General features: G+C 46.7%; 1 pseudogene; it reads left to right on the top strand.

Moving 5' to 3' along the window:
- The first annotated feature begins 1,033 nt into the window (after window positions 1–1,033).
- On the top strand, window positions 1,034–7,744 carry LOC144119191 (uncharacterized; annotated as a pseudogene).
- The last annotated feature ends 2,283 nt before the right edge of the window (window positions 7,745–10,027 follow it).

The raw sequence follows: 10,027 nt of genomic DNA, 5'->3' as shown, positions 1-10,027 counted from the left end.
GACGAGGCGGTGGGAACAGGTTGAAGTGGTAGAGTAGGATTTGTTTGAGATGGTGGATCAAGTGCAAAGGGTGGACGCTTTAAGGGTGCTAGCTTTAAGGGCCGTTATCTGGTCGCGCAGGGCTTGCAGCTCTGAATCGCGATACAGATTGCTGAGAGTGAGAAGCCGCTGCGGCACAGCTCACCCAAATTTTCGTGGAGGACGCTCCGCGAGGAGACAACCTGGAGTCCAGGGGTGGGAAGGACCGAGTGCGAATTCGGCTGGAGCGCCGGTAAGAGGAGGAGGAGCGGTCCGAGTCTCTTATGGCCGAGGTGTTCTGCCCATGGCGACGGGTCCGGGATCGGGAACGATGGAAGGTGGAAGCATTGTCTGAGTTCGTAGCGTGTAGCTGGCGTTGCATTAGGACAGAAGGCACTTTGTAGCGGCGTTTACACTTAGATGGACCAGTCTGGCGAGGACCAGAACAAACTACACAAGTGGGGCTGCATTCATGGGCCTCGTCAGGGTCGCCAGCTCCGCAGTGAGGACGCTTGGAGAGCTCAGGAGACGGGAAACATCCTCGCGGTGTCCCGTTTTGCGACAGTTAAGGCAGGCTTCCACCTTCTTCTTGAAGATGTAGCAGCGCACAGCACTGCCGGCGTAGGAGACTTGGCAGGGTTACCTTGGTCCCTGCGAAAGTGATGACAATAGATTGGGGCTTGACTAAACAATGGGCGTAGAGAATGCAGTGTTCTGGATTCATGGGTATCAAGTACTCCATGATTTCCTCTTGGGCCTCATCCACGTATTCGTGGTGAATGATACATCAGGCGTATGCGCTTGGTGGGGCCAAATAGGTGGCAACTGGATAGCTTGTCGGACCCAGGATGATTGCCTGGAGTTTTGTATAAGTTATAGCGCGGTTCCGGTTCGGGGTGCTAAGGGTGAGGGTGTTGTGAACAAAATTAACCCGGAGCCGGTCCTGTGCGGCGTCGGAGTAGGTCAAATCAAGGCTTCAGGTGATTTCTCTGCGAAGAGTGTTTTCGCCCCCGGCATGCAGATTGAGGCCCCCGGGAGGGTGAATGATGACTTTAAAATCATCAACAGGGAGACGTAGCAGTAACGGAGCGCGGCGCGGCAGCTTACGTGACGAAGAGTGAGATGGCTGTTGGGACGCGGTATGCTGTGCGGACGGCGAAGGCAACGACGTAAGCGGTTGCTTGTCGAAGATGATAAAACGGATGAGTCGCGTTCGTAGCAGTGGGCTACGTAGGTCGAGTCCGTTTGTATATACTCTTCAGGGGCTGGATCGTCCCCCTCTACGGTGACGAAGTCCATGCTTGACGAAGCACTGGGCCGGGCTGCGAAGCGGAGCCTATCTTCAGCGTAGGTAGGCTTAGCGAGGCTGGCGCTGGGCTCGGTGGAAACAAGTGTGCATGTAGGCCACAAAAACGGAGTGCCGGTTTCGAAAATGGGCTGGGCAGTTCCCGCGCACCTTCATGAACTTCGATAGACACAATAAAATTCAGCGGAAGTTGAAAAGTTGGTCAAAATAGGAAAAATGACTGGAGCCCATACGCACCGGTGTCTGCACGCCAGAATCAGAAACTATAAACCTCGGTCGAAAGCGAAAAGCTGCATCTCCCTGCCTATGTTTATGGTCGAGCAACTCGTGGTTTCCACAGATATTCATACTTACACACAGTATTAGGCATTTTTTTATTTGTTAAACATCTTCCTTTCTTCGAAACAACATTAAAGGCGCTCACACAAGAGAGTATATATTTCTTATAGCTTCAGTGATATTTAGAACTGTATATTGCTCGTTGTATTCGGAGATATGGAACCAAATCCGGTTCCAAACGATGCGCAAAACGTGCAGATAATTTCAGGAAGCCAAACTGAAAAAGAAATTGGGTTTTTGGGGAAAGGAAATGGCGCATTGTGAGACAGGCGTAATTTACTGTTCTTAAAACCAACTTTCATTTAGCTTTCCTCCCCTTACCCGCCGCATTGGCTCAGTGCTTAGAGCGTTCTGCTACTGATGCGGAGCACCCGGGTTCAAATTCGAGCGCGGCGGCTGCGTTTGGATGGAGGCGAAACGCTAAAGGCACCCGTGTGCTGTGCGATCTCAGTGCAAGTTTAAGATCCCCAGATGGTCGAAATTATTTTCCCGCCGCAGCGGCTCAGTGATGCGGGCGCTCGGCTACCGATCAGCAGTACCTGGGTTCGAACCCGACCGCGGCGGCCGCGGTTCGGTGGAAGCAAAACGATAAAGCGCCCGTGTGCTGTGCGATGTCAGTGCAAGTTAAAGATCCCCAGGTGCCAAAAATTATTCCGGAGCCCTCCACTACGGCAGCTCTTTCTTCTTTTCTTCTCTTATTGCCTCCTTTATTCCTTCCCATACCGCGCAGTTCAGGTGTCCGCCGATATGCGAGACAGATAATGTGCCATCCCGTTTCCCCCAAGACCAATTTTTTAAGAGCGTTAGCTCTTCCTCATCACGTTTCGATAGTTCGTGGGGCCTGCTACCACTCTTGTTCACAGCGCCATCTGTGCCAGCAACTACTCATCACGTTTCGAGATTTCGTGAGGTCTCCTACCACTCTGAGACCAAAGCGCCATCTGTAGCTGCAACTAGAAAACAGGGCACCTCGCATTGAGATTTGTAGCGCTCTCTACAATGGCATTGTAGAAGCAGCCACCTGCCGCGTGCCAATGATAACGTCACGGTCGAATATGGTGGATAGAGGTGGAACTGTGTGAGCATGAGGTCAGGGGACGAAATGGCAGCGTAGTTTCAGTTTCTCGAGTACAAGATTGTGGCCAATAAAATTCGTTGTGCCCTCACATCCCTCCCTCCACCAAACATTATCCTAAACCGGGTAGGCAAACTGTGCCGTTAGGGGACCGCTACACAAGCATATACATTCGTTCCTTTATATATGCTCCGACACCAACGGGCACCCATTCGGGGACAGATATATTGGGAGCGAGCTCCACCACTGGGGCGACTGGCTCTAGCGTCGACTTTACGTAGTAAGTGGGATTGCCGGACTCCTCTTACTGTTGTGGAAGCAGGCGCTAGACTGGGAGAAGCGTCTTGCAAGCTGAAAATTGCGTTATTATCTGTATTTTTGTGCTAATGGGTGCCAACACTGCACATTCTGATGGTGAGCGTCGCTGGGTGTGCTACGGTTCATTTCAGAGTTTGCCATGGTCGCTTACTGCTCGGTGCCTCAATGCCCGATGTACGCGTGAGAGCTCGACGTAAGCTTCCATTTCTACCCGAAAGGCAGGAAGATGCGCGAAGCTTGGATGATCAAACTGCGAATGGGAAAAGGCGCAAGTGCTCATTCTCGTGTGTGCTGGCAGGAAACATTTCGGCGAGAAAGACTTCGTGTATGGCGCTGGCGCTAAACTGTTCGGTGAGTAGTGGGCGACTGAGCCGTGTGCGTTACCGCCCTCGCGCGTATCACTTGTGAAGCTAACGAAGGCGTATTGCTGGCAGGATGGAAAAGGCGCTGTCTTCTACGCGAAGCAGTACCGACCCAGAACCTGTCTGTTCGATCTTCGCACCGCCAGCCGTCAAGTCGGCGTCGTCGAAAGAGGGTAAAGAGCCGATGTAGGCAGTATGCATGGGGCCGTGAGCGCGGTTATCTCAGTTTCGCGCATAGCTTGTCATCCTGGAAACATATTTAAATGTTCGGAAGTCAAAACCATCGCATTCTGTGCTTGTTTAATAAGGCCGTTTTAGACTGCTGCGCCTGTTGTTATGAGTGGCAAAGCTTTTGGTACTGTGGTGTTGGTCTGGCCTGTAACTGATAAATCGACGTGTTCATTGTGCCGCGAGTCTCCTAAAAGCTTGCTTATGACATGTGAATTCCACGGTAAAGGCAATTTTCTGATTTGGCACTCCTATTCTTGCCGATGTGACTTTTTCTCATAGCCACTGTAATATCTGTGTTTGTGGCATGTTCATATCTTTGCTTTTCATTTTTGTGCCCCTTGTACGAAAATATAAAAGTGCTATTTAAAACAGACGGAATAAATATTCGCGTTTTATTCATTATGATATCACTGTACGTCAGTGCTAAGCTAAAATTTTGTTTGCACAAATGAGCGACGTAAACAGACACGAAGTATTAAATGACGAACATTAATGAAATACAAAGGCCAGCTAAACTGATTTTCATGTGATTGCTAATCATAATTTTGTCTGAGTAGCATTACGTATCGCCTCTGTATCAACTGAGATTTGTCATTTGTTCGTCAACAATGCCATTAGGTAGGAATTAAGGCTGATATTACATTCAATGCAGTGAGCGTGAAGAATTTATACCTACTTGAATTGCAGAGGCTGTGGTTCACTGTTGTAATTGTCGGCTTTTGTGCAGCTAGAAATTTGCAGTACCATTGTAGGAGAGACATATCTGGAGCAGATTTTTATTTTCAGAAGGCAGGCCATTATGCCACATTTTCCCTAAAGAGAATTTGGTCCCATTGCCTGCACATGACCCTAGAGAAGAAGACAACGCATCTGACTTGGCAGAAATTGAACTTATTGTGCCTTACTCAGGAAGTGACGCAGATATCAGTCCCAGCCCAGGTGGAAATCAAGGTATCATTATTAGATGCATGTTTATTTTATTATTTCATTCAGGTATTGCATATGTTAATTATAGAGATATATATTATTTTCAGATATCCCTGCCGACCTTTAGTCCATAAGGGAGGAGATTGGTGTGCAAGTCAATACGCTCGATGCTGCACGACAACAACCACTGAGCACGCCAAGTATGCAGGGAGGAAAAGATTTAAACATATTAACTGGGATTCCCTGCTTTCAGCTGTTCTATAACACGTGCGATGTTTACACTGACAGCCAAATAGTCATTCAAGCAAAAAGCTTTTACTTACCAAATGAAGATGCGGTACTGTTAACTTTCGTCAAGCTAAATCACAACATGTCATTTTCACTGCTTGGTGTGCTTTTTGGCATTCATCGCACCACAGCGTCAGAAATATTCAAGGCTAATGTAGTAATCCTAGCTGCAATCTTGAAGATGCAGCCTTCTGGCCGAGCAAGGAAGCTGTTGTTGATAATTTGACTGTGTACCTTAAGGACTACTCGAGTATGAGAGCTGTGTTAGACTGCACGGAGATACAAATTCAGAGGCCACGGGATGTGGATTCCCAGCTGTTGGCATACAGCTGGTATAGGGGCGTGTACACAGCCAAAGGTTTAGTCTGTGAGACACCAGGAGGCCACATCAGTTACGTAAGTGAAGCTTATGGTGGTCTGGCATCTGACTCCCACATAACAAAGGAGAGCAAAATACTGGAAAGGTTTCTCCCCTCAGTTGATAGTGTCATGGTGGATAAAGGATTCTTAATAGGCAAACTCAGCCTCGAGCATCACATCACAATAGTGCGTCAACCGTTCGTACGAATGAGAAAGCAACTTGATAAACATGAAGCAGAAAAAATCAAAGCATTAACGTTGAATGTATTAACGTTGAACGTGCCATTCAGCGCATGAAAGTGTTCAAGATTTTGGTGGGGATCTTGGGCACAGAGTTTTTTGCTTACATTGATTCCATTGTACAGGTCATTTGGGGAATTTTGAATTTATCTAAGCCCATTTTCATTTGTGACAAGTTTTTGCTTCAGTAGAACGTTTCCAAAGTACATATAGCATGTGTTCAAGTCGTTCTTTCTTTGGATTGTAGTTCCTATGGCTCATTTGTTAATTCGCTTCCACCAAATGGTGCAGATTTTTCTATATTGTTAAGTGAGATCAGCATTGTATTTGCTCTGCTCTTAAAAAATTCTTGTTTTGCATATTGTTACCAGTGCTCATCATCTATTTCAGTTTCGTTACTTCCTTTAAATGTGTACCTTAGATGCGTTGCTTCTCTTGACAAAAATGTTTTCTTATAATGTTTAGTATTTTCATTTTTCTCGTGGTTTTTTTTTCTTCTTTGCATCAGTTCCTCCCAACGCATTCCTCATTTGGAATCTCAAGCTGTTCCTGCATATCACTAATTTATGCAGTGAACAGCATGACCCAGAGAAAAGGTGTATTGCACAAAACAAACACTTTATTTACAGCCATTAGCATAATAAAATGAATAATGGTGAATACCTACTGTGCTTAATGAGTTAAAAGGCAAGGTTGCACGTAAGACTTCAGAAAATAGACAGCCCTGTCCACAACGTTAATAAAGAAAGACTCGCTGAATATTTCAGCAAGCAGCAAGCAGTTTTCGCTCTCTTGGAACACGAAGACGTCTGCACTCGATACCCTTGCCAATCCCATCTGCACCTGCACCTGACAAAAATACTTGCTAGTCTTCTTTAGACAGAAGCTTACACCGTCAGTTATTATTTCTTTGGCTTTGAATTTTTCTAAACTTATGGGGCACTTCACTTCAAGAACTGTTGAAGTGCAACAGTCGCATGTAACTAGCCCATCTGGACTGGCGCAAATGCATGGGTGTTGGTCTGAAATAAGAAGCTCGCACTGCATAATTTTCGAGTTTTTGTGCTGACTTACAGCTGAATAGGCCTCCTTTGTTGTCTCTTCTACTAGAGTGCCTCTTACCATTGCAGATGTCTGCACTGAGTTCTCTTTCAGAACCTCTTTTGGAAGAGGTCGCACATCATGTAGTCCCATCCTTGTTTTAAGTGTGCGCACCCGTGTATATACAGAATATGCAATTGATGCTGCAATCATTCCTTTTCTGTATATCAGCCAATCCTGAGAATCTGCTTGGGCCTCTGTTAGCTTAGTTATCTGTTCGATTTCCGTATTTGTGTACGCTTCCTGCACGTAGCCATAAATCTCGTCTACAGAGAGCATTCCTGCTGCAATGGTCTTCTTGGCAGCTTCAAAAAACGCTGGTGGCTTCTTAAATGCCAACATATGTATGGCCTCCTGCGTTTGTTGCACTCTCTTGACACTGCTTATTAAGTTGACGACTAAAAGAAGTCTTCATGGGCAGCAGTGGTGCTGCATCGTTGCATGAATGGTCTCCTGTCATGGTCTTTGAGCATTTACTTGGCACCGTGCGAGCCAGGTGGGGACTGCGATTTCATAAAATAAAGTTCAAATTTTAAGCTGTACCTTAAACAATAAATTCCTACGCAATTCTTGTGCTTGAGAAGGTGGTTTTTACTGAATAGCAATATATGAAAAAGCATCTACTTTTCCCTGAAACCATTGATTTATAGGCATTTAATCAGCAGGTATAAGTGTCATGCACAAACAGTGATAATGCACCGTATAAGAGTCTGCAGACAGTAAGGAAGCTTGCTAATTTCTTGGCATTGGAACGTTTAAACTAGCAAGTTTTAACAAGGTGTTTAGTCAAGAAACAGCCTGCATCAAACTAAGCCACCTACATAATATATCCACTTACTGCCTTCACAGTGGCGGAGAGCAACACAGTTGTACGGCAATTCTTTCAGCAGCCGCTTCAGCATGTCGCCTTCATTCACCTTGATGTTTTCAGTTTAGCCTGCAACTTGAAAGGTTCCATCAGCCTACTTTCTTGAGCACACCTTACAGCATATTCACTTCCCATAAGCACTTTTTAATCCTCTTCAAGGACACGACGCCTGTACTTAGTGTAGCTCTGGTGGTGTTGCGCAGCTGCCATCAGGAAGCCTGGTGCTTCTCAACTTGATAAGCGCTCCAGATCCTCAGAGTGCACTGAAAGACGCTGTTAGTGCCCTCAAGCTTATGAACAATCTTGGCTGAAGTGCGAAAAAAGTTTGACACAAAATTAGACCACACTTTTTGCCAGTATATACAGCAACCTTTCCTTGTATTACTTATTTATTATGGAACCCACAGCACCAGGACATCACAGTTGGGGAGGGGGTACAAGAAGGCTCCACCAATGCATTTAACAAATCGTTTCTTCCTTGTGCGATTGAATTCTGGAATAACCTACCCGAAAACATTGTTGCTGAGACTAATTCTTGCAACTTTAGGCAGCTACTCATCGTACATTTTCAAGAATAATAAAACCTTCCTATACCCGTTGTCAACTACGATGCACTGTAAAACACCAAACACTTTGCTGGACGCGTTCTATTACTGTAGTGTGTATTTCTGTGTGCTTCTTCTTCCCATTTTCTTTCATTGACTATATTAATTTGTCTCTCTTTTACATTGCCATGTTTTCTCAATTTTGATTGCCTTTTCATATGTATGACCGTCGGACTCTTTGTATCCCTACTTATGTAATGTCCCTACGGGACCCTTAACGGTTAATAAATGATGGTGACAAACGATGAACAGACATTCATCCGAAGCTCGAATGGCAATATGATCGCGGTCAGTGCCGATGGAACAGATAACCTGAAAGACTGCTCTGCACAGTTGAAGATTTTTCCGTGTCATTCCCATCGTTCACTCGGCTATATACGAAGCTCAAAGGAGCAGTCGAACGGCGCCTTCCCGCCGCTGCTGACCGTAGTCACTCGCAGCTGTCACAGAAATCTTGCTACCGAGGTTCTGTAATCACTTACCTCTGACTGGTGGTGGCGGTGTTGCAGCTCCCGTAATCTCCATAACGGCAGCAACAACGCTGGTCTTCGAGCACAGCCGTCGCAGTGGCGAAAACTTGCCGGCGTACACTCCACAACAGCTCGCTCACTCGGGGCGTGCTTTGTTGCCGGATGGGGGGGGGGGCCAATGCCTCAAATAGACTTGACAGGCCCAGACCGAAGCAAATATTTATTAAATAACTAAATGAATAAGTAACTAGACCATTAACGCGCAACTAAACTAGACGAAAGAGCATCGCTCAGAGCAGCTCAACGCGCGCTTTCCATCTTATTACATCACAAGTTCGCCGGCGAGAGGGGGCGCTACGGTATGTCCTCGCTCATAATACCGAAGTTCGTAGGCAAATAAAACCCCATGGGTTGTGGAGTAGAAATAAAACCACAATTAAATAATAGGTAAACATTGTATACAAGCAATTAGTAATTGAAGCGTTACCGTATCACACCGCAAGCCGAATTCTAGGCCCACCTTGGCCCCCGAGACGAAGAAAATTTCGTTTCGGACGTATTTTGAGGGAGTGCAAATCGGCAATGGGGGGGGGGGGGGGGGTAGACGTGCATCGTAATTTTTCTGATAGATGGCGCCAGGGGGCGTGCGTGCACGCGTAGTCCAGCCTGGTGGCAATCCACCCCGTTTCAAAGAATATTTCATTCCGTTTCTCGAGACGAGCGGCGCGTTCTTCGCATTCTTCATCTAGTAAACCAAACAGCTAACGCTCGTTACTTCAATGTCTTCCAGACGGTGGCGGCGACACCTTTTTATTCCATAGTCCTTCACTACGGCGCCTCTTGCTTTCTTCTCTTAATCCCTGCTTTACCTCTTTACTTACGGGCGCGCTTCGGGTGTGCACCGAGGTATACGAGACAGGCGTCATTTCTTTGACCTCTAGCTATATTCAAGGTCAAACTTGCGGCCCAATGCCTCCAAAAGGAGGCGTAGTGAAGATTTTCGCTTCAATATCTGCAGGGTTTGCGCGTCATTTGGAACCGCATTTGGTTCCGTATGTATATCTCTGAATACAATGAGCAATATTAAAGTTGTAAATATTGTCACGACCTGAGGAGCCGTGCAGGTAGACGTCGGGGGGAACGGAAGGCTAGGCGCTTTAATCAGACAGCCAGGGTTCAAAGCACAGAGCCAGAGCGCCTCGGGAGCCAACCAACACTTCGTCGTCGTCTTTTACTAAGCGTGGAGGCCGCGCGGCGCGTTCGGCACGTGGCTTTATTCCCCCCCGCGAAAGCAAACACCGTCTCGGTGTGGAATGGGTTATATACAGGGAGAGAATAAGGGAAAAAACAAACAAAAAATAGGGGTGAGGTGAATTATACATCCGGCGCTACTTGAGAGGTGAGGAGAGTCAAGTTCACACGTGGGGTAAGGAGGTCAATGGGCGACACACAGCGTGCACACAGCGCTCAGTCACGCGAATAGTATGGTTTTAGGCGCACTACATGGACGACTTCAGGC

This window comes from Amblyomma americanum, chromosome 1, assembly GCF_052857255.1.
Source record: "Amblyomma americanum isolate KBUSLIRL-KWMA chromosome 1, ASM5285725v1, whole genome shotgun sequence".
Classification (NCBI taxonomy): Eukaryota; Metazoa; Arthropoda; class Arachnida; order Ixodida; family Ixodidae; genus Amblyomma; species Amblyomma americanum.
The sequence above is the reverse complement of the archived record's forward strand: the minus strand, read 5'-3'. Positions and strand labels throughout refer to the sequence as shown.